The 24249-nt window shown below is 33.7% G+C and overlaps 2 long non-coding RNA genes across 2 annotated transcripts in view; one reads left to right on the top strand and one right to left on the bottom strand.

Moving 5' to 3' along the window:
- The window catches only part of LOC141558466 (uncharacterized), a 170401-nt gene that overhangs the window by 29029 nt on the left and 117123 nt on the right, over positions 1–24249 (top strand). The window lies entirely within an intron of this gene.
- On the bottom strand, positions 1031–13394 carry LOC141558464 (uncharacterized). Its single transcript, XR_012487073.1, has 3 exons — positions 13198–13394; positions 12817–12959; positions 1031–3659 (listed from the first exon to the last, which is right to left on the bottom strand). It is a non-coding gene; the product is annotated as an uncharacterized LOC141558464 (long non-coding RNA).

Here is a 24249-nt window from a genome sequence, read left to right on the forward strand (position 1 = left end):
TGCAAAACCTTGTTCCAAATTTTTTCTCCCTCCCTTAACTCCCTCCTTTGGATAGCAATTAATCCAATATATGTTAAACATGTGCAATTCTTATATATATATTTCCACGATTATCATACTACACAAGAAAAACAGATCAAAAAGGAAAAAAAATGAGAAAGAAAAAAAACAAACAAACAACAATAAAAAAAATTCAGTCCCCCCCATACCTGGCTCTTTCCCTCACATTGATTGGAATTGACCTGAATTACCTTATTATTAAAAGATCCATATCCATCAGAGTTGACGATCACATCCAGAGGCATTATTTGAACCCAAATCTTCTTGACTTCAAAGCTCATTGTCAGTCCCCTCTGACAGGATTTTTTGAATGTTTTTGAATGAATGAACAAATGAAGGAATGAATAAAATTTAAAAAAAAAAAACCACTATAGTCTTGAGTGTTTCTGAAGAGAAATAAAATGAAATCCTTCCCATTATGACACTAGAGGATTCTGATGTAATTAGCTAATCAGTGTCTATTACTGCTAAATATTCTTTCTTTGTGATGTGTGTCAGTATCTAAGCATTGACAAATTGATTCTTAAACAAAGACTCAATACTTAGTAGTTTTCAAAATGGAGCAAATTAAACTTATGAATAAAAATAATATTTTCTTGCCTCAAATTTCAATTTTCCATTTAACTGTTTAAACAGTTGTAACTGTCGTACTTGGATGTGAAAACATTTAAGTTTTAAGGAAAATTATCTTTCTCACTACCAAGTTATTAAAGAGATTACTAAGAATTAGTTTACTCTGACTGTACATGAAAATTCAAGTTCAAGGGTAAGCTTGAGACATCCCATTCTGGAGCTCCTTGCTGAAGTATGTCAAATTATAAATAATATCAATGCATTTTCTCATTGGCTAGTCAGTCCTTGTAGGTAAAACAGTATTTTTTTTCAAGATAAAAGATAACTCAACCTTTTAGAAGTAAAGCCTACAAAAATATGAAGCTAATATCTTAAGTAAAAAGCAAAAACAGTCTTCAGCAAACAATTTTATTAATAGAGGTCAGGTCATTCTACCTGAACTGTCATTCAGAGGTGACAATGCTTCCAGTGTTTTGTATTTTTATTTTCAGTATTTTTCTCAAACACTATTTTTTGCATTATTCATTCATGAAATGAACTGATAATGACTATTTTCTTTATGGTGATGTCACTTATATAAAAGATTCTTAAGATTCTGTGCTTCCGGCACCTGTTATTCAAGTGATAGGCTCTACATGCTATAGTGCTGGGGCAATAATGTTTACAATAATGTTCTATATAACAATAGTAATTGTGAAGCAATATATTTACATTTACAGGGACTTCAGTGTGGATTTAGATAGAGTGGTCTACTCATTTCCTCTTCCAGTTTCCCTCACATTTTCCTACCTTCACACTTTTATTCATGCTGTTTTTCCTCGTTGGGACACCCTCTCCACCTTCTCTCTGCCTACCCAAATCTTATCAATCATTTCAGGCTCAGTTGCATTCCCAAATCTTCAGTGAAGGTTTCCTTGTCCATTTCAAATCCCAAAGTAAGCTCCCCTTCTTTTAAATGCTCATGGTTCTTAGCTGTACCACTCATAAATTCATCACAATATATAACATTAAAATTGGAAGTGACCTTAGAAATAAACTAGACTCTCCCAATTATAGAAGAGCAAATAGTCCCACAGAGACAAAATGATTTTTCTCAAGACCACTAGCTGGGTAGTGAATAGACAAGTTTTAGGGTTTCTCAACCTCTGGGATATTCAAGCCTCAGAAACTGGGGAAGATGATACAAACTATGGAGCAATCATTAATTTAGGATAATAAGAAATGACTATTCAAGTCCTGTGGGTTTTTTTTTTTTTAATTTCCAGCAACTTTCAGCTGGGGAGAAAATAGGAGGCTAATGAACAAAACAAAAGAGGAGTGCTTAGAAGAAGTAGGACCGTGTAGAGTCTCTGAAACAAAAGAAGAAGGAAAATCTACTAATTGGAGGGGTGGTTAAAAGTCTGAGAAGGTTCAGAAATGTTAAGGAAGATGAGGATTTGGGGGGGGGAAGGCTGTTGAGTTTTATGAGTAGCAGATCACAAGTGACCTATTTCAGTAAAGTGACCCAGCAGCACCCAGATCACAAGAGGCTGAGGATTAAGGGATTAATGAGAAAGTAGACATATTGGATATAGATAATAATAGGGTGAGCTAAAAGGGCTAATATTTTTTTCAGGTAGATAGGAAGGAGCCAGTAGTGAGGAAGGGAAAGAAGAAGTTTTGGAGAAAGTGTATGGCATGTATTATAATAAGGTTAGGGCAGGAGAGAATAGGATTAAGGATACAAAAATTGAGACTTCAGATCTCTTTTCTACTATGATCTGAATGGGAAGAAGAAGAGATAGGATGATAATGCTCAAATGGTCTGAGATATAGAGAAGAAGATTGTAGAATTTCATGATGGATAGATTAATTCTTCTCAAAATGGAGGACAGAGGGATATATAAATAAAGTTGGGTGGTAGGTGTGAATGGTCGTATGGTTGATTGCAAGAAAAGAGAAGAAAAGGTGTGGAATCATGATGGTGTGGAATTTGGTGAGTAATAAATGTATTGTGTAGCCATGAGGAAAGAGCTATATTATGAATTTGGAGTGAGCAAAGTCACTGGATTTCTTTAATGACTTTCAGAAATCCTAGAAGAGAGGCAGAGAAATCAGATATTGGGGTTACCTAGAAATTAAGACTCATCAATTGTGAGTGGGAGAAGATAAGGGAGCAGGCCATTCTCACATAATGCCCAATGACATTAAAGTGGTGACCATAATTGAGACTGGGTGTAGAGGCGAGAGAAACCAGAGTTGGGATGACAATGTAGGAGAATAAGTCACAAACCACCAAATCAGAGTAAGGTAAAAAATGTGGGTTTGGGTGTGAGGGAAAAAAGGTTGGAGAGTAAAAGTCATAATTCTGAATTTTGGAGTTAGTCCCCATTTTCAAAAAGCAGTAAGATTTAAGGTGTGGTCACATTTGTATATGGAGTGTGATTCCAAGTGCAGAGAAAAGGTTGTTGGAGTTAAGGATAATTATGAGCTGAGAAGGTGTGATTGAAGACTGAGTCATTCTAAAATCCTTGAAAAGTGTACAAAATGACCCGGAAGGAAAAATTAGAGAGTGCATGGTAATTTGTTGATAATAGTGTGAGAGATTTAATAGGCAGAGTTGAATGCACTAGGTCATGGATGAATAGGGTTGGGGAGTGATTGAGATGTAGGGGTAATTAGAATTTAAGGGAAGGGAGTTTGGGAGGAGGCAGTGTGAATATATTACTCATATGACTGAGAGAAAATTGAATCTTAGTTTTGGTCTGTGCTTCTCATAATTTTCACCATCTAACTGTGCCTTGTCATGAATAAGGTTTCAGGGGGCAAAAATTCTAAGTTGAGGGGATATAAGGAGAAAAGCTTGAAAGTCTTTGAAAGAGATACTAACTAAGTCTCTACTAGATTTCTGGAGGCCCTAAAGTAGTGGGAAAGAAAAAAAAGGGATAGGTATTAAAGTCTTCTCCATGAAATCTTCAGGTCCTTAGTATTATTATAGTGCTTCCAGATTTGACTTCTTGACAGGAGAGGGTGATCAAAATGGAGTCCTGCATGACATAATAGTGCTCATTTGTAAATATTTTCCAGTTGATTAACTTATTGATGTGAGTCTCTATAAATCAAACAAGGACAAGTCTCTCTAGAAAATGGAAGCTATCAGAATATCATTACTAGGATGGATGGGAAGGCCAGAAGGAAATATTCTCATTTTTGTTATTACCTCAGTTCCTGGAAGTTCTCAAATCATATTATTCTGAATCAAATTATTCACTCATTTTGTAATGGGAGATTGGACAATGAAGTCCCAGTTGTTAGAGAATGTACAACATACAACAACTGATTTTAACTCATGTAGAGACTTGGAGGGCATGATCCAGACTTTTTGTAAAGAGGACTTTATAGATTATACATGTACAATCATGTTAAACGTATTTCCATATTAGCCATATTGTGAAAGAAGAATCACAACAAAAGCAAAAAACCATAAGAGAGAAAAAAACAAAAATCAACAAAAGTAAAAATAGTACTATTTGGTCTGCATTCAGACTTTATATGTATGTAGACGAATACCAGAGAATTGTGGAATTGTCTTGGATTATTGTATTACTGAGAAGAGCTAAGTCAATTATAGCTGATCATCACATAATCTTGCTGTTACTGTACACAATGCTCTCCTGATTCTGTTCACTTCACTCAGTATAAGTTCATATAATTAAGGTTTTTCTGAAATCTGCCTACCCATCATGTCTTTTAGAATAAAAGTATTCCATTACATTCATATACCACAACTTTTTCAGCCATTTTTCAATTGATGGATATTCTATCAATTTCCATTTTTTTAAACCACAACTAAAAGAGATGCTATAAGTATTTTTGTATATATGGGACCTTTTCATTTTTATGACTTCTTCAGGACACAGGTTTACTAGCATTGTTGTTTGATCAAAAGATTTGTACAATTTTATAGCTTTTGGGGCATAGCTCCAAATTTCTCTCCAGAGAATGTGCTTTTCTTTCAGAAGCTCTTTGTTACTAGATCTGCAAGAATAAAGTGGTGACTAGCTTTAGATGTGTGATGGGATTTCGGCTTTCTATAAATTATCAGAATGGTGGGATCAATTCACAACATCACCAATCTTTGAATTAATATTCCAATTTTATCATATCTTCTCCAACATTTACCATTTTCCCTTTCTGTCATATTAGCCAATCTCATAAGTATGACATCTCATAGATGTTTTAATTTACATTTCTCTAATCAATAGTAACAGAGCTTTTTTGCATATGACTATATTTTTAATTTCTTCATCTGAAAACTGCCTGTTCATATCCTTTGACCATTTATTAATTAGGGAATGACTTGGATTCTGATAAATTTAAATCAGTTCACTATATATCTGAGAAATAAGACATTTATCAAAAATTCTGGCTGTAAAAATTATTTCTCAGCTTTCTACTTTCCTTCTAATCCTGGTTGTATTGGTTTTATTTGTGCAAACCTATTTAATGTAATGTAATCAAATCATTTTGCATTTCATAATGCTCTCTCTCTCTCTCTCTTGCTGTCATACTTTCCTTCTCTATAGATCTGAGAGATAAACTATTCCTAATTTGCTTAGGGTATTACCTTTTATGTCTAAATCATGTGCCCATTTTAACCTTATCTTACTAAAAGGTGGGAGATATTAGTCTACACTTGGTTTTTACCATATTGCTTTTCAGTTTTCCCAGCAGTTTTTGTTAAATAGTATATTCTTATCTCAGAAGTTAGATTCTTCAGGTTATCAAACAATAAATCACTATAGTCATTGACCACTGTGTCTTGTGCCCCTAATCTATCCCATCAATTCACCACTCTTAGCCAATATCAAATAGTTTTAATTTTTGCCACCTTATAATACACTTTTAAATCTATTAGAGTGGTCATATTGTTTTGCTTTTTTCCCATTAATTCTTTTGACGTTCTTGAACTTTTATTCTTTCAGATGAATTTTGTTATTTTTCCTAGCTCTATAAAATAATATTTGGTAGATTGATTGTTATGACACTGAATAAATTGTTTTAGATAAAATTGTCATTTTTATTGTTAGCTCAGCTTACTCATGAGCAATTAATATTTTTCTGAATGTTTAGCTCTAACTTTATTTTTATTAAAAGTATTTTGAAAGTGTGTTCATATCCTGGGCTTGTCTTGGCAGTTGGACTTACAGATATTTCATATTGTCTACAGTTATTTTACATGGAATTTCTCTTTCTATCCTTTGCTGCTGTGACTTATTGGTAATATATAAAAATGCTGATTATTTATAAATTTTAGATGATAATTTTATATCTTGCTGATAATATATCTTGCAACTTTACTAAAGTGATTGTTTCAAGTAGTTTTTTAGTTAGTTTTCTAAGATTCTCTAAGTATATAATATCATTTACAAAAAATGGTAGTTCACTTCCTCATTGCCTACTCTAATTCCTTCAATTCCTTTTCTTTTCTTATTGCTAAAGCTAATGTTTATATTACAATATTGAATAACATTGGTGATAATTCATTCCTGTTTCATTCCTGATTTTATTGAGAAAGCTTCTAATTTATCCTCAGTACATATAATATTTGCTGATGATTTTAAATAGATACTACTCATCATTCTAATAAAAACTCCATTTATTCCTTTACTCTTGAGTATTTTTAATAAAAATGGGCAGTATATTTTGTCAAAGATTTTTTTTCTGCAGCTATTGAGATAGTCATACTCCTGGTACAATTCCTGATAAAACTTCTACCTGGTCACAGTGTATGATCTTTATGATATATTGCTATAATTGTCTTGCTAGATTCAAAATTTTTGCATCAATCTTATTAGGGAAATTGGTCCATAATTTTCTTTCTTTGTTTTTGTTCTTTTTGGCTTAGGTATAAGAATTATATAAGTAATTTATTATAAAAGGAATTTGATAAAACACATTATTTATTTTCTCAAATACTTTCTATAGTTTGGGAATTAATTGTTCTTTCAATATTTGGTTGAATTCATTTCTAAACCCATCTGGTTCTGGAGATTTTTTTAGAGAATTCATTGATGCATTGTCCAATTTTTTTTCCTTAAATGAAGTTATATAAGTATTTTCTTTCCTTTTTTTAGTTAATCTTGGAGATTTATATTTAAAGTTTTACAAATATTCATTTACTTAGATCGTCAGATTTATTGTCATACAGTTGGACAAAACTGTTTTTAATTATTGCTTTAATTTCATCTTCATTGGTGGTGAATTTACTCTTTTCATTTTTGATACTGATAATCTGGTTTTTTTTTTGTTAAATCAAATTAAGGAAAGGTTTATCTATTTATTATTTTCATAAAACCAGCTCTTAGTTTTATTTTTAGTTCAATAGGTTTTTTTTTTTTTTTACTTTCAATTTTATTTTCTGTTAACTGCCTTGGCTCCATCCCATAGGTTTTGGTATGTTGTCTCATTATTGTCATTCTCTTGGATGAAATTATGGATTGTTTCTATTATTTATTGTTTAACCCACTCATTTTTTGGAATTAGATTATTTAATTTTCAATTGGTTTTTAATCTATCTTTCCATGTCCCTTTACTGAATATAATTCTTATTGCATTGTGGTCTGAAAAGGAAGCATTTATTATTTCTGCCTTTCTGTATTTGATTGTGAGGTTTTTATGTTCTAATACATGGTAAGTTTCTGTGCAAAATATATATATATATATTACTTCATTGTCAATGGTACCTTTGAGCAGTATGTAGTTTTACCCTGTTTCTTTTTTACCAGGCTTTGCTTCTGAGCAACACTTCCCTCAATCTGTTCTGCCTTCCATTAGTTCCTCCCCTTTCCTTTCCCTTTTGCTCTCCTATTTTCCTATAGATTAAGATAAATTTCCATACCAAATCAAGTGTGCATATTATTCCGTTTTTGAACAAAATCCAGTGAGAATAAAGTTCAAATACTGCTCATTCCCAGCTCTTCTTTTCCTCTATTATAATAAGTCTTTTGCACCTCGTGTGCTGTAATTTACCTTATTCTGTTTCCCCCTTTTTTATCCCAGTACAATTCTTTTTTTCACTCCTTAATTTTTTAATATTTTTACATCAAAGTCAACTTATATTCATACCCTCTGCCTATATATACTATTTTCAACTGTAATAGAGAAATAAGTTATAAAGACTTTTAAGTATCTTCCCATGTAGGGGTATAAACAGTATAATCTTATTGAATATTTTTTTCTTTCCTGTTTACTTTTTTATGTTTCTTTTTGAGTCTTATATTTGAAGACTGAATTTTCTGCTCAGCTCTTATCTTTGCATTAGAAAAGTTTGAAAGTCCCCTATTTCATTTAACAGCCATATTTTCCCCTGAAAAAAAATTATGCTCAATTTTGCTAGGTAATTGATTCTTAGTTGTAATATAGCCTTCTTTGCCTCCTGAAATATCATATCCCAAGCCCTTCAATCCTTTAATGTAGAAGCTGCTATGTCCTGGGTAATCCTGATTGTGGCTCCTTGATATTTAAATTGTTTTTTTCAAGTTGCTTGCAGTATTTTCTCCTTGACCTGATAATTCTAGAATTTGGTCAAAATATTCCTTAGAATTTTCATTTTGGGATTTCTTTTAGGAGATGGTCTATGAATTATTTTAATTACTATTTTAGCCTCTGGTTATGGGGTATTAGGGCAGTTTTCCTTTCCAATTTCTTGAAAGATGCTATAAAGGCTCTTTGTTTTATCATGGCTTTCAGGTAGTCCAATAATTCTTTTTTTTCCTATTGTATTTAAAAAAAATTATTACAGCTTTTTATTTACAAGATATATGCATGGATAATTTTTCAGCATTGATCCTTGCAAAACCTTTTGTTCCAATTTTCCCCTCTTTCCCTCCACCCCCTACCCCAGATGGCAGGTAGACCAATACATATTAAATATGTTAAAGTATATGTTAAATACAATATATGTATACATATCCATATAGTTATTTTTGCTGCACAAAAAGAATCGTAGTCCAATAATTCTTAAATAATCTCTACTGGATTTATTTTCCAAAACAGTTGTTTTTTTTCCAGTGAAGTAGTTTACATTTTCTTCTATTTTTCATTCTTTTGTTTTTGTTTGACTGATTCTTGATGTTTCATAGTCATTATCTTCTACTTGTCCAAGTCTGATGTTTATTCTTTTCAGTTAACTTTTGTACCTTCTTTTCCATTTGGACAATTCTATATTTAAAGGGCTATTTTTTATTTCAGTGAATGTTTTTCCCATGAGGTCAGTTCTATTTTTAAAGGAATTTTGTCCTCAGTAAATTTTTGTGCTTCCTTTCCATGCTAACTCTTTTTTTCATAATTCTCCTGCATTACTTTTACTTCTTTTCCAAATTTTGCTTCTACTTCTCTTACTATTTTTAAAATCCTTTTTAAGCTCTTCCAAGAGGAGTTTTTGGGCTTGAAACTATTTCATATTCTCCTTTAAGGCTTCACATGAAGGCGTTTTGCCCTTTTCTGACTTTGTTTTGACTTTCCCTATCATCATAGTAGCTTTCTATGGTGAGGACATTTTTGGGGGATGGGGGGTTTGCTTATTTTTAAAAGTTGAGCTCTGTTCCTGGGACACAGGGGGCTCTGTCCAAGCTTCTTGTGGTGGGGATCAAGGGTCTAGTCATGCTGACTTTCCATACAAGGGCCTCGAGTACTGGTAGCTTGCCCATTGTGCTGTCCTAGACACATCTGTTGTGTCAGAGTTCTGGGGGGTAACAGTTTGACTTCTAAGTGGGGGCTAGAAGCTTCATGGCTGGCTTGCGGTGCTACTAGCCTGCTAAGCCAAAAGCATGCACCATGCATTTATGATTTGGGCTGTTGCTAAGACCCTCTTGCCCAGAAACTGTCTGCACTGGGTTGTGCCCCTTTTTACCCAAGTGAAACAGACTTTTCCCAAAGTCCTTTTAAGTAATTTAAGCTGGAAAATTGTTGTATTCTATCTTTTTGTTGGTTCTATCATTCCAGTGTCTGCTTTGATAATTGATTTAGTATTCCTGAGGGAAATTGGGAGGACCTCAGACAACTTCTCTTTTCTTTGTCAACTTGCCTCTCTGCCTCCCTGAGTCAATCATTTTGAAGAACAATTAGAAACTATGTCCAAAAGTCAATAGCAATAACACCACTTGGTTTGTATTCCAAAGAGATCATAAAAAAGGAAAAAGGACCTATAACAAAACAAATATTTATGCAGCTGTGGCAAAGAATTGAAAATTGAGGGGATGGCCATCAATTGGATAATGGCTAAATAAATTGTGGCATATGATTGTGATTGAATAGTATTTTACTATAAGAAATGAAAAGCAGAATAATTTCAGAAAAATATAAAAAGACATATATGAACTGATACAGAGTGAAGTAAGCAGAGCTAGAAGAATATTGTACACTTTAATAGCAATACTCTATCATGATCAACTGTGAACAATTTAACTCTTTTCAGCAATACCATAATTCAAAAAAATTCCAAAAGACTCATGATGGAAAATACTATCTACAACCAGAAAAAGAACTGCTGGAGTGTGTATATAGATGAAAGCATACTATTTTCATGGTGTTATTTTGGTTAGGTTTTTTTCCTTTTGTTCTGTTTCTTCTTTCACAACGTGACTAATATAGAAATGTCTTTTACATGATTGCACATATATAATCTAGATCAAGTTGCTTGCTTTCTTGGGAAGAAGGGGAGAAGAGAGAGGGAAAGAAAAAATTTGGAACTCAAAATTTTACATAAGAAATTAATGTTGATGACATGATGGTATACTTAGAGAACCCCAAAGACTCTGCTAAAAAGCTATTAGAAATAATTCAGAATTTTAGCAAAGTCGCAGGATACAAAATAAATCCACATAAATCCTCAGCATTTTTATACATTAATAACACAATCCAACAGCAAGAGATACAAAGAGAAATTCCATTCAAAATAACAGTCGATAGTATCAAATATTTGGGAATATATCTACCAAAGGAGAGTCAGGAATTATATGAGCAAAATTATAAAACACTTGCCACAAAAATAAAGTCAGATTTAAATAATTGGAAAGACATTCAATGTTCTTGGATAGGCCGAGCGAATATAATAAAGATGACAATACTCCCCAAACTAATCTATTTATTTAGTGCTATACCAATCAGACTCCCAAGAAACTATTTTAATGACCTAGAAAAAATAACAACAAAATTCATATGGAAGAATAAAAGGTCGAGAATTGCAAGGGAACTAATGAAAAAAAAGTCAGAGGAAGGTGGTCTAAGTGTACCTGATTTAAAGCTATATTATAAAGCAACAGTCACCAAAACCATTTGGTATTGGCTAAGAAATAGACTAGTTGATCAGTGGCATAGGTTAGGTTCACAGGACAAGATAGTGAATAAAAATAGCAATCTAATCTTTGACAAACCCAAAGATCCCAAATTTTGGGATAAGAATTCATTATTTGACAAAAACTGCTGGGAAAACTGGAAATTAGTATGGCAGAAACTAGGCATGGACCCACATTTAACACCACATACTAAGATTAGATCAAAATGGGTCCAAGATTTAGGCATAAAGAACGAAATCATAAATAAATTGGAGGAACAGGGGATGGTTTACCTCTCAGACTTGTGGAGGAGGAAGGAGTTCGTGTCCAAGGGAGAACTAGAAACCATTATTGATCACAAAATAGAACATTTTGATTACACCAAATTAAAAAGTTTCTGCACAAACAAAACTAATGCAAACAAGATTAGAAGGGAAGTAACAAATTGGGAAAAAATTTTTACAGTTAAAGGTTCTGATAAAGGCCTCATCTCCAAAATATACAGAGAATTGACTTTAATTTATAAGAAATCAAGCCATTCTCCAATTGATAAATGGTCAAAGGATATGAACAGACAATTTTCAGATGATGAAATTAAAACTATTTCCACTCATATGAAAGAGTGTTCCAAATCACTATTGATCAGAGAAATGCAAATTAAGACAACTCTGAGGTATCATTACACACCTGTCAGATTGGCTAAGATGACAGGAACAAATAACGATGAATGTTGGAGGGGCTGTGGGAAAACTGGGACACTGATGCATTGTTGGTGGAGTTGTGAAAGAATCCAACCATTCTGGAGAGCAATCTGGAATTATGCCCAAAAAGTTATCAAAATGTGCATACCCTTTGACCCAGCCATACTACTACTGGGCTTATACCCCAAGGAACTACTAGAGAAGGGAAAGGGTCCTGTATGTGCCAAAATGTTTGTGGCAGCCCTTTTCATAGTGGCTAGAAGCTGGAAGATGAATGGATGTCCATCAATTGGAGAATGGTTGGGTAAACTATGGTATATGAATGTTATGGAATATTATTGTTCTATAAGAAATGACCAACAGGAGAAATACAGAGAGGCTTGGAGAGACTTACATCAACTGATGCTGAGTGAAACGAGCAGAACCAGAAGATCAATATACACTTCAACAATGATACTGTATGAGGATGTATGCTGATGGAAGTGGATTTCTTCAACATAGAGAAGAGCTAATCCAATTCCAATTGATTAATGATGGACAGAACCAGCTACATCCAGAAAAGGAACACTGGGAAAGGAATGTAAACTGTTATTTTTACCTTCTGAATCCAATTCTTCCTGTGCAACAAAAAATTCGGTTCTACACACATATATTGTATCTAAATTATACTGTAATATATTTAACATATATAAGACTGCTTGCCATCTGGGGGAGGGGGTTGGGGGAGGAAGGGAAAAAATCTGAATAGAAGTAAGTGTAAGGGATAATGTTGTAAAAAATTACCCATGCATATGTACTATCAAAAAATGTTATAATTATAAAATAAAATTAAAAATTAAAAAAAAAAAAAAAAGAAAAAAAAAAAAAAAGAAATTAATGTTTAAAATTGTATTTATCTTTAATTGGATAAAATAAAACACTATTTAAAATGAAAAAAATGCAAGTATAGAAACTTTTGGGGGGTTTTATTGGCTTTCTGTGTGTAAAGGAATGCCTTTTAATTGGCTGAGCTAAAAGAGATTATACTTACAAAAGGTTCAGACACTCTATCTTTCTCTCCCCTTTATGTCAATCTCTGCCTCTGACATATACTAGCTATGTGATCCTGAACAAGTTGTTTTGTCAATTTGTAATTCTTTAAGACCAAAGATCAGAGAGAAACTTACATGAATTGGTAGAGGAGATTTCCAAACTAGAAGTTGTCTTTGTCAGAATTAGCAAAATAAGCCATCCCTTTATTTTATTTTTGGTTCCTTTCCTGATTGCTATGACCTCCTCTTATGTTTCCTTTCAGGTTCCTCCTTGGGAGCTATAAGTATATCAGAAAAAAAAAGAAAAGGAAGAAAATGATCATTGTTATTTCTTCCTCTTGTCTCTCATTTCTAGCTCACTACAAAATTCAGGATATGTATTAGGATATCTTTTGAGCCCTTTCTCCCTAGGCCAAACCAGAAGAGCTTAGAAAACATCTCTTGAGTTTCTCCTCCCTAAACCAAGCGAATAAGCGTCCCCCCCTCCCCAGAGACAAGATTATATGAAACAGCAACCTCAATCTGATCTTGGGCAGGCTTACACATGGCCATTAGTGAAGAGGATGTTTCATTTCCCAGCAGAGTATATTCTTAGGGTAGAAGGATAAAGCAGAGATGATTCAGTATTCCTGCATCTCTAACAGTGCTTCATGGGAAATATCTTTGGATATTGCAGACTCCAGAGCTGCAGCTTCAATCTGGGAAAATGGATGGGAAGCCTAATTAAAAATAGGATAATACAATATGGAGATTATTATAACTTGGTAGGGTCAAACCAGGGACAATTTTTGTATAAGTTATTTGAAATCTGTAAAAAAGAAAACAATAGAGAAGAGCCAATGACAGATGTCAAATACACCTAGTTAGGTTGAATTTTTAAAGAATCTGAAATAATGGACTTTGTAAAATATTATTTAAGGGAAAAATAATTGGGAGTCAATGTTTTATTTTAAATTAATTTTATAATTATAACTTTTTTTTCATAGTACATATGCATGGGTAATTTTTTACAACATTATCCCTTGTGCTCATTTCTGTTCCAAATTTTCCTCTCCTTCCCTCCATCCCCTCCCCTAAATGGCAGGCATTCCCATACATGTTAAATATCTTATAGTATATCCTAGATACAATATATGTGTGCAGAAATGAATTTCTTGTTGCACCAGAAGAATTGGATTCAGAAGGTAAAAATAACCTGGGAAGAAAAACAAAAATGCAAACAGTTTACACTCATTTCTCAGTGTTCCTTCTTTCGGTATAGGTGATTCTGTCCATCATTGATCAATTGGAACTTCTCTTTGTTGAAGATATCTACTTCCACCAGAATACATCCTCATATATTATTGTTGTTGAAGTGTATAATGATCTCCTGGTTCTGCTCATTTCACTCAGCATCAGTTCATGTAAGTCTCTCCAAGCTTTTCTGTATTCATCCTGCTGGTCATTTCTTACAGAACAATAATATTCCATAATATTCATATACCATACTTTACCCAACCATTCTCCAATTGATGGACATCCATTCATTTTCTAGTTTCTAGCCACTACAAAAAGGGCTGCTACAAACATTTTGGCACATACAGGTCCCTTTCCTTTCTTTAGTATTTCTTTGGGATATAAGCCCAGTAGTAGCACTGCTGGATCAAAGGGTATGCACAGTTTGATAACTTTTTGGGCAAAATTCCAGATTGCTCTCTAGCATGGTTGGATTCTTTCACAACTCCATTAACAAAGCATCAATGTCCCAATTTTCCCACAGCCCCTCCAATATTCATTATTATTTTTTCCTGTCATCTTAGCCAATCTGACAGGTGTGTAGTGGTATCTCAGAGTTGTCTAAATTTGCATTTCTCTAATCAATAGTGATTTGGAACACTCTCTCATATGAGTGGAAATAGTTTCAATTTCATCATCTGAAAATTGTCTGTTCATATCCTTTGACCATTTATTAATTGGAGAATGGCTTGATTTCTTATAAATTAGAGTGAGTTCTCTATATATTTTGGAAATGAGGCCTTTATAAGGACCTTTAACTGTAAAAATACTTTCCCAGTTTGTCACTTCATTTCTAATTTGTTTGCATTAGTTTTGTTTGTATAAAAACTTTGTAACTTGATGTAATCAAAATTTTCTATTTTGTGATCAATAATGATCTCGAGTTCTTCTTTGGTCACAAATCCCTTCCTCCTCCACAAGTCTGAGAGGTAAACTATCCTATGTTCCTCTAATTTATTTGTGATCCTGTTCTTTATGCCTAAATCATGGACCCATTTTGATCTTATCTTGGTATGTGGTGCTAAGTGTGGGTCCAGGGAGTCAATGTTTTAGAACTGGCAAAGTAATAGTGATAATTAAAATAAGAACTAAGAAATAGGATTTTTCTCAAAGATATGAGCAATTGATCTTAGAAAAAAAAAGTTCTTTATATGTTTTGTTTTTTATAGTGCAAAAATTTCCAGATTATCCCCACTAGGTGAGAACTTTCCAATAACAAAATATAACAATTAATGAAAACTAACAATACTCAGTGATCTCAGCTGAAAATGAATGAAGCATTTCACACCTAAAGCCCCTCATTTCTTTTTTAAAAATTTTGTAATTAGCAAAAATTTGTATTTTCCATACCCTCCCCCCATTACCAGCAAGAGAGAAAGAAAAAGAAGAAAAACAAATTCCTTATAATAGACATGCATAGTCAAGTAAAACAAATTCCTTCATTAGCTGTTTTCCAAAAAATATGCCTCATTCTGCACTTTAAATTCATCTACTCTCTTTCAAAAGTTGGATAGACTGTTTCACTATCAGCTTTTTGGAATTATGGATATTCTTTTAATTGATCTTAATTCCAACATCTCTCAAAACTATTAAAATGTTATGATCATTATATAAATTGTTTTAAAGGTTCTGTTCATTTTTCTTCATCAGTTCATAAAATTCTTCAAAATTGTTCATGTTCATAATATATTATTGTCATATGAATTGTTAGTTTTATTTTTTCACTCTATCTGTTCATGCAATCTTCATGTCTCTTTGAAATAATCTATTTTCTTATTTCTCCTAGAAAAATAATATTCCATCTATCACATTCATGTGATACCATTTATTCATCCTTTCTCTAATTGATAGGCATCCCTTTATTTTATAAAGCAATTGATCTTAAAAACAAAATATGATAAGATTATTGGTTTATATATTTGTTTCAATTGTTGGTCTCATAAAAAGATATGATTAATAAAAAATTATGAATACAGGAAATCATTCAAGAAACTTGCTTCAGAATAGTAAAGGAGACAAAATGCTAATTCATTTAATTCATAGGAAACTGGGAAAGAAGTTCAATTTCAACTCAACTAAATATTGAATACTGTAATATTAAATTTTCAGAGCTTCAAGAGCTTTAAAGAAAGAATCTTTTCAACATAGAGGAGAAGATGCTTTATGTGTCAAGGGAAAAAATTACAAATCACATAAGATTATTTGTTGACCATGAGGGAAGAAAGAAAAGGTTATAACATACCTGCAAAGGTGTATGTTTATAAATAGACCCCCAAATCCTATAATCTTTAGAACTGAGGGAGTTTTGTTCATTGGAGAATTCTGTTTGGATTTTCACCTCCTAGAAGTCTATTTGTAGACTCTAAAGATAGAGAAGAGAGGGAGAGAGAAGGAAAGAGACAAGAGAAAGAAAGAGCAGAGAGAGAGAGAGAGAGAGAGAGAGAGAGAGAGAGAGAGAGAGAGAGAGAGAGAGAGAGAGAGAGAGAAGAAGAAGAAGAAGAAGAAGAAGAAGAAGAAGAAGAAGAAGAAGAAGAAGAAGAAGAAGAAGAAGAAGAAGAAGAAGAAGAAGAAGAAGAAGAAGAAGAAGAAGAAGAAGAAGAAAGAAGAAAGAAGAAGAAGAAGAAGAAGAAGAAGAAGAAGAAGAAGAAGAAGAAGAAGAAGAAGAAGAAGAAGAAGAAGAAGAAGAAGAAGAAGAAGAAGAAGAAGAAAAAAAAAAAGAAGAAGAAGAAGAAGGAGGAGGAGGAGGAGGAGGAGGAGGAAGGGAGGGAGAGAGGGAGGGATAGATTGAGCATTGATTAAGCATTTACTAAGTAGCAGGCATTATCATAAACCATGGAGATAAAAATACAAGTAAGAAAAATATCCTTGATTTCAATGAGCTAACATTCTAAAAGGGAAAGTCAATATATGAAAATAAGCTGGAAAGCAGATGGTGGGGAAGAAAGGTGGGAAACATCAAATGCAGCAACATAGTTTGAAATTGTTGGTCAGGAAGTGAGTAGAAGCTTTATTCCAGACACTATAAAGTGAATTCTCACTTGTCTGAGCCTGAATAGTTCCAGGGGCAGATTATAAGATTCCAATGGAGAATAAGCAAGGGATGGCAAAAGTAGAGGCAACAAGGAAAAGTCACTAGCAAAAACTTAGATTGGGTAAATGTGCTATCCAAGGAGACAAGAGAAAAAAGGAAAAACAGTTGCTGCGTCTAGATTATGCTATGGTTATTACAGTGCCAAGAGAGATCAGCTGCTATTGCTGTCCTGAGACAACAATCAACAACAATCTTCACAATTTTCTCTTCTTCTTGAATCAAGGAGCCAGACCTGCAGAGACTATTGTGATAGCACATTTCTTTATCACTTTTCTATGAATGAACTGATGAGTATCTGTTATGCTGACAGGAATTGAGAGATGCCTGTTTCTCCCAGGAGATGTTTGAAGGGCTATAGCTGTTCAGGAATAGGTATCAAGAGCATCGAATACCTGATTTGAGTATTTGTTATTACCTCACAATTCTGTTTTATTTGATTTTTTTGCTTTGAATTTGTATGACATTTTGCTTGATCTGGTATCAAGACATAAAGGGTTGTGAATTTGACTAAATAAAAGTCCTCCCTCCCTCCCCTTCCACTCCACCCAGGCAAAAGTATCAGGAAACTGAGAATGGTGAAGACAAGAGTCAACATTTATTCCCTCTAAACACTTATCTTGCAAATATAAGCATAATAATAAAAAACAGACTTTCATTAGGAATGAGAAATTTAAATAACGTCTCTTTGAAGAAATCAGAATGAATAGGGCATGAAAATTGACATGAAAATTTATCAAAGGGGAAAAAAACTTAAAGGTAATTAAGTTCATATAGCATGATAGTTTATCTTTAAAAAATAATCCAAGGAAGAAACTTATTACAACAATAATTCTCTTTAATATAATATTCAAATGTTCAATTTGAACATTTGTTATCTTTGTTTCTGTATTTTCTTTGATTTGGAAATTCCCTACAACAATGCAGATCACCACCTACCTATCTATGACTGTTCCTTCTATATTATTTCCATCCAATTCTTGCCAAAGATTTGCCATAAGGGGTGCACTCAGCCTTCTGGAGGACTTCCTTCTTTCAGGATAACAATGAATTATTGGTTTTCAATTTTATTTTTTTCTGGTTTTTATATCCCTAATGGCTTATACATAGTAGAAAGTTAATAAATGTTTGTTGAGTTGAATTTTACAATGTTTACAATCACCAAGGAAATTCAAATTGAAACAGTTCTCAGATATAAATGCAGAAGTTGGCAAGTATTAGCAAAGCTATGGAAATACTCAGTGCTGAATGAGTTATGAAAAGATAGACATTAATTCACTTTGGCAGAATTGTGAATTGATCCAAACATTATGGGAAGCAATTCAGAATTATGTGAGAAAATTTATCTGAATATTAATCCTCCTTTAGTTCATGCCCTAAGAAGATGAAATGACAGAAAAAAGTCTCAAATGAAATAATAACAATAGAATATATAACATCTGCATAGTAATTTAAGCTTTGCAAAGCTGTTTACATATATAGGTTGTCTCAACTCTGCATTTTAAATCTCAGTTTTGCATTTAATTAGCCATATGAATTTAGGTGAGGAGTAGTACTGTTGCATAAAAGATAGAGAACCAATTGTGAAGACTAGAAAACCTGGATTCAAATTCTAATGGTGGTATAACTCCAGTAAAATCAGAGATGGCAGAGGGAATAGAGTGCCAGATCTGAAGTCAGGAAAACAAGTTCAAATGCAGCTTCAGATATTTAATAGTTATGTGACCATGAGCAAATCACTTAACTTTGTTTGCCTCAATTTCCTCACCTGTAAAATGAACTGGAGAAGGAAATAGCAAATCACTTCATTATCTTTGCCCCAAAAGATCTCAAAAAGGATCACAAACAGTTGGACATAACTGAAACAACTGAATAACACAACAAAATCACTTAATCTCTAGGAACTTTCAGACAACTCTCCAAAACTTAGTTTCTGGAAAGGTGCTTAACTAAATCAATAGAGGTATTACTCCATGAGAGTTCCGTATGCTGATGAAAATATTAACTTCCTTCCAACAATAATAACAACAACGAAATAACTTTGGACAAGTCATTTAACTTCTCTGGAGCTCAACTTCCTCATCTATTAGATGCTAGATGGACTAGATAGTGTTCAGTGTTCCTTAAAGCTTTAAATCTATAATCCTAAGAACTTGAAGGTTGAATAAAGGGGAAAAAATTTTGCACAAATATAAACAATGTAGCTCAAATTAGAAGGGAAATAACCAGGAAAAATCTCTGTAACAAGTTTCTGTAATAAATATCTCTTTTCCAAGATATATAAGAAGTCAAAGTATGAGAACCATTTCCCAAATGATAAATGGGGGGAAAGGTAGTTCTCAAGAGAACTCTTTCATATGAGTGGAAATAGTTTTAATTTCATCATCTGAAAATTTTCTGTTCATATCCTTTGACCATTTATTAATTGGAGAATGGCTTGATTTCTTATAAATTAAAGTCAATTCTCCGTATATTTTGGAGATGAGGCCTTTATCAGAACCTTTAACTGTAAAAATGTTTTCCCAATTTGTTACTTCCCTTCTAATCTTTTTGCATTAGTTTTGTTTGTGCAGAAACTTTTTAATTTGGTGTAATCAAAATTTTCTATTTTGTGATCAATAATGGTCTCTAGTTCTGCCTTGGACACAAACTCCTTCCTCCTCCACAAGTCCAAGAGGTAAACTGTCCCATGTTCCTACAATTTATTTATGATTTCATTCTTTATGCCTAAATCTTGGACCCATTTTGATCTTATCATAGTATGTGGTGTTGAATGTGGGTCCATGCCTAGTTTCTGCCATACTAATTTCCAGTTTTCCCAGCAGTTTTTGTCAAATAATGAATTCTTATCCCAAAATTTGGGATCTTTAGGTTTGTCAAACACAAGATTGCTATTTTTATTCACTATCTTGCCCTGTGAACCTAACCTATGCCACTGATCAATTAGTCTATTTCTTAGCCAATACCGAATGGTTTTGGTGACTGTTGCTTTATAATACAATTCTAGATCAGGTATAGCTAGATCACCTTCATTTAATTTTTTTTTTTTCATTACTTCCCTTGAAATTCTCGACCTTTTGTTGTTCCATATGAATTCTGTTGTTATTTTTTTCTAGGTCATTAAAATAGTTTCTTAGGAGTCTGATTGGTATAGCACTAAATAAATAGATTAGTTTAGGGAATATTGTCATCCTAATTATATTCGCTCGGCCTATCCAAGAGCACTGAATGTCTTTCCAATTATTTAAATCTGACTTTATTTTTGTGGCAAGTGTTTTGTAATTTTGCTCATATAATTTCTCACTTTCCTTTGGTAGATATATTCCCAAATATTTTATACTATCAACCGTTATTTTGATTGGAATTTTTCTTTGTATCTCTTGCTGTTGGATTGTGTTGGTAATGTATAAAAATGCTGAGGATTTATGTGGATTTATTTTGTATCCTGCAACTTTGCTAAAATTCTGAATTATTTCTATTAGCTTTTTAGCAGAGTCTTTGGGGTTCTCTAAGTATACCATCATGTCATCTGCAAAGAGTGATAGTTTGATTTCTTCATTTCCTACTCTAATTCCTTGAATCTCTTTCTCACCTCTTATTTTCAAGGCTAGTGTTTCTACTACTATATTGAATAGTAATGGTGATAGTGGGAAACCTTGTTTCACTCCTGATCTTACAAGGAAAGGTTCTAGTTTATTGATGTTTACTGACGGTTTTAAATATATGCTCGTTATCATTTTAAGGAATAGTCCATTTATTCCTATACTCTCAAGCATTTTTAGTAGGAATGGATGTTGGATTTTATCAAATACTTTTTCTGCATCTATTGAGATGATCATATGGTTTTTATTAGTTTGATTATTAATATGGTCAATTATACTAATAGTTTTCCTAATATTAAACCAGCCCTGCATTCCTGGTATAAATCCTACTTGATCATAATGTATTATCCTGGGGGTGATTTTCTGAAGTCTTTTTGCTAATGTCTTATTTAAGATTTTAGCATCAATATTCATTAAGGAGATTGGGCTATAGTTTTCTTTCTCAGTTTTCAATCTACCTGGTTTAGGTATCAGTATCATGTCTGTGTCATAAAAGGAATTTGGTAGGATTCCTTCAATCCCTATTTTTTCAAATAGTTTATATAGCATTGGAGTTAGTTGTTCTTTAAATGTTTGGTAGAATTCACATGTAAATTCATCTGGTCCTGGGATTTTTTCTTAGGGAGTTGGTTAATAGCTTGTTCTATTTCTTTTTCTGAGATGGGACTATTTAGACTACTTACTTCTTCCTCTGTTAATCTGGGCAAGCTATATTTTTTAAGGTATTCTTCCATTTCATTTAAGTTATCGAATTTATTGGCATAAAGTTGAGCAAAGTAGCTCCTAACTATTGTTCTAATTTCCTCTTCATTAGTGGTGAGTTCTCCCTTTTCATTTTCAAGACTAACAATTTGCTTTTTCTCTTTCCTTTTTTTAATCAGGTTTGTCTATTTTGTTGGTTTTTTTCATAAAACCAATTCTTAGTTTTATTAATTAATTCAATAGTTTTTTTACTTTCAATTTTATTAATCTCACCTTTTATTTTTAGAATTTCAAGTTTTGTGTTTGTCTGGGGGTTTTAATTTGTTCCTTTTCTAGCAATTTTAGTTGTAAGCCCAATTCGTTGGCCCTCTCTTTATCTATTTTATGCAAGTAGGTCTGTAGAGATATAAAACTTCCCCTTATTACTGCTTTGGCTGTATCCCACACATTTTGGTATGATGTCTCATTATTGTCATTTTCTTGGGTGAAGTTATTAATTATGTTTGTGATTTGCTGTTTTACCCAATCATTCTTTAGTATAAGATTATTTAGTTTTCAATTATTTTTTGGTCTATTTTCCCCTGGCTTTTTATTAAATGTAATTTTAATTGCATTGTGGTCTGAAAAGGATGAATTTACTATTTCTGCCTTACTGCATTTGATTTTGAGGTTTTTATGCCCTAGTATATGATCAATTTTTGTATAGATTCCATGAACTGCTGAGAAGAAAGTATACACCTTTCTGTCTCCATTTAGCTTTTGCCAGAGATCTATCATATCAAGCTTTTCTAGTATTCTATTTACCTCTTTAACTTCTTTCTTATTTATTCTGTAGTTTGATTTATCTAATTCTGAGAGTGCAAGGTTGAGATCTCCCACTATTATAGTTTTGCTGTCTATTTCTTCTTGCAGCTCTCTTAATTTCTCTTTTAAGAATTTAGATGCTGCACCACTTGGTACATATATGTTTAATATTGATACTGCTTCATTATTGATGCTACCCTTTAGCACGATATAATGCCCTTCCTTACCTCTTTTAATTAGATAAATTTTTGTTTTTGCTGGATCTGAGATGAGGATGGCTACCCCTGCTTTTTTGGCTTTGCCTGAAGCATAGTAGATTCTGCTCCACCATTTTACTTTTAGTTTGAATGTATCACCCTGTTTCAGGTAAACAACATATTTTCCTGTAAACAACATATAGTAGGATTCTGACTTTTAATCCAGTCTGTTAACTGCTTCTTCTTTATGAGGGAGTTTACCCCATTCACATTTATGGTTAGAATGACTAATTCTTTATTGCTTGCTATCCTGTTAACCCCTGCTTATGCTTTTCTCCTTTCCTTCCCTCTTACCCCCCTACCCAGTATTAAACTTGTGAACACCACTTGCTTTTCACAGCCCTCCCTTTTTAGTATCCCTCCCCCACCTTAAAGTTCCTCCCCTTATTTTACCCCTTTTCCTCACAATTTCTGTATTCCCTTCCCCTTAGCTTACTCATTCCCTCTCACTTTTCAATGATGTGGAAGAAGTTTCACCATAAATCAAATATGTCTATTGTTACACACTATGTTCATCTCCCTCCTTTCTTTCTCTCAGATATAATAGGTTACCTTTGCCTCTTCATGAGATGTAGTAACACCACTTTACACTTTTTTATGATATAATTTCCTTTCCACATCTAGTTTCTAGGACAAATTATACACATGTCCTTTACATATTTTTTATGGCAGAAGTATAGTTCTCAAGATTTCTTTTTATCTTTTTAGAAATCTTTTGAGTTCTGTATTTGAAGAGCAAACATTTTATGTAGGTCTGGTTTTTTCATCAAGAATAGATGGAATTCGGGGGGTGGAGCCAAGATGGCGGGGGGGCGGAGCCAAGATGGTGGAGAAGAAACACATGACTCTGTGAACATCCTTATTCCCTCACAACCAATTAGATAAATCAGCCTCAGAAATAGCATTGGACTGATAGATACCACAAGGACTGGAAGCACGACTTACCAGCTGAAGAGAATCTGGAGTTTCAACAGAAAAGATCAGTTCCCAGGGGAAGAAGAAGAGAGGCCAGCACAGACGGCCGGGTGCTAGCATACTGCGCCGATCGAGCTGGGAAGGGCTCTGGGATCAGAGAAGCCACTGAGATAAAGGAATTTGGCACAGGCTGTTAGCTCTTCTCTGCTTATAATACAGGAGAAATTCTCAAAGGAGAAATCTAAACTACTTTAAAAATTCAAAGATAGATTAGATCTTCCCAGATCTTAGGGGTGACTCAGCAGATCTTGGCACTGGGGGTGTGTGGCTCCTAGCTCCCACCTGAGACTAGTTAAGAGATTGAGAAGTGGGCGGATAGGCCCAAGGCAACAGACACTGCCTAGCTCAGCTGGAGGGTGTGGAACTCAGCTCCAGAAGTCCCAGAGAAGGGGAACCTTTGAAATAGGGACCGAGGTTTCTGGCAGACACTTCCAGTTTGAGCGCAGGGGCTTTTCACGTCACCTGCTACTGACATCCACGCCCCACCGGGACGCATAGGCCGGGCTTTGTGTCGCCTTTACTGTTCAATCTAAAACCTCAGGGAAGCCGCTAGAACACAGCGCCCTCAAGGCACAGCAGTGCTAGTCACCTCTGAGGCACTTCCAGGGAGGGGGTGGGGAACTCTCTCCCAGAGCTCTCTCTTAGCTCAGGCGCAGGAGCTGCTGCATCCATTAGGTCTGGGAGGAAGCTGGTAAATAAATAAATAAATAATTTCCTACCCCAGGGACAGATCCCAAGAGATTTTTCAAGTATGAGCAAAAAGCCCAGAAAAACCATAGATTCCTTCCTCACAGAGAAAGAGTGGGTATCCAACCCCGATGAAGTTAACAGCAGAGAGTCAGCAGATAACAACCTAAAGGGGAAT

The sequence above is a fragment of the Sminthopsis crassicaudata genome, chromosome 2 (assembly GCF_048593235.1).
Source record: "Sminthopsis crassicaudata isolate SCR6 chromosome 2, ASM4859323v1, whole genome shotgun sequence".
Classification (NCBI taxonomy): Eukaryota; Metazoa; Chordata; class Mammalia; order Dasyuromorphia; family Dasyuridae; genus Sminthopsis; species Sminthopsis crassicaudata.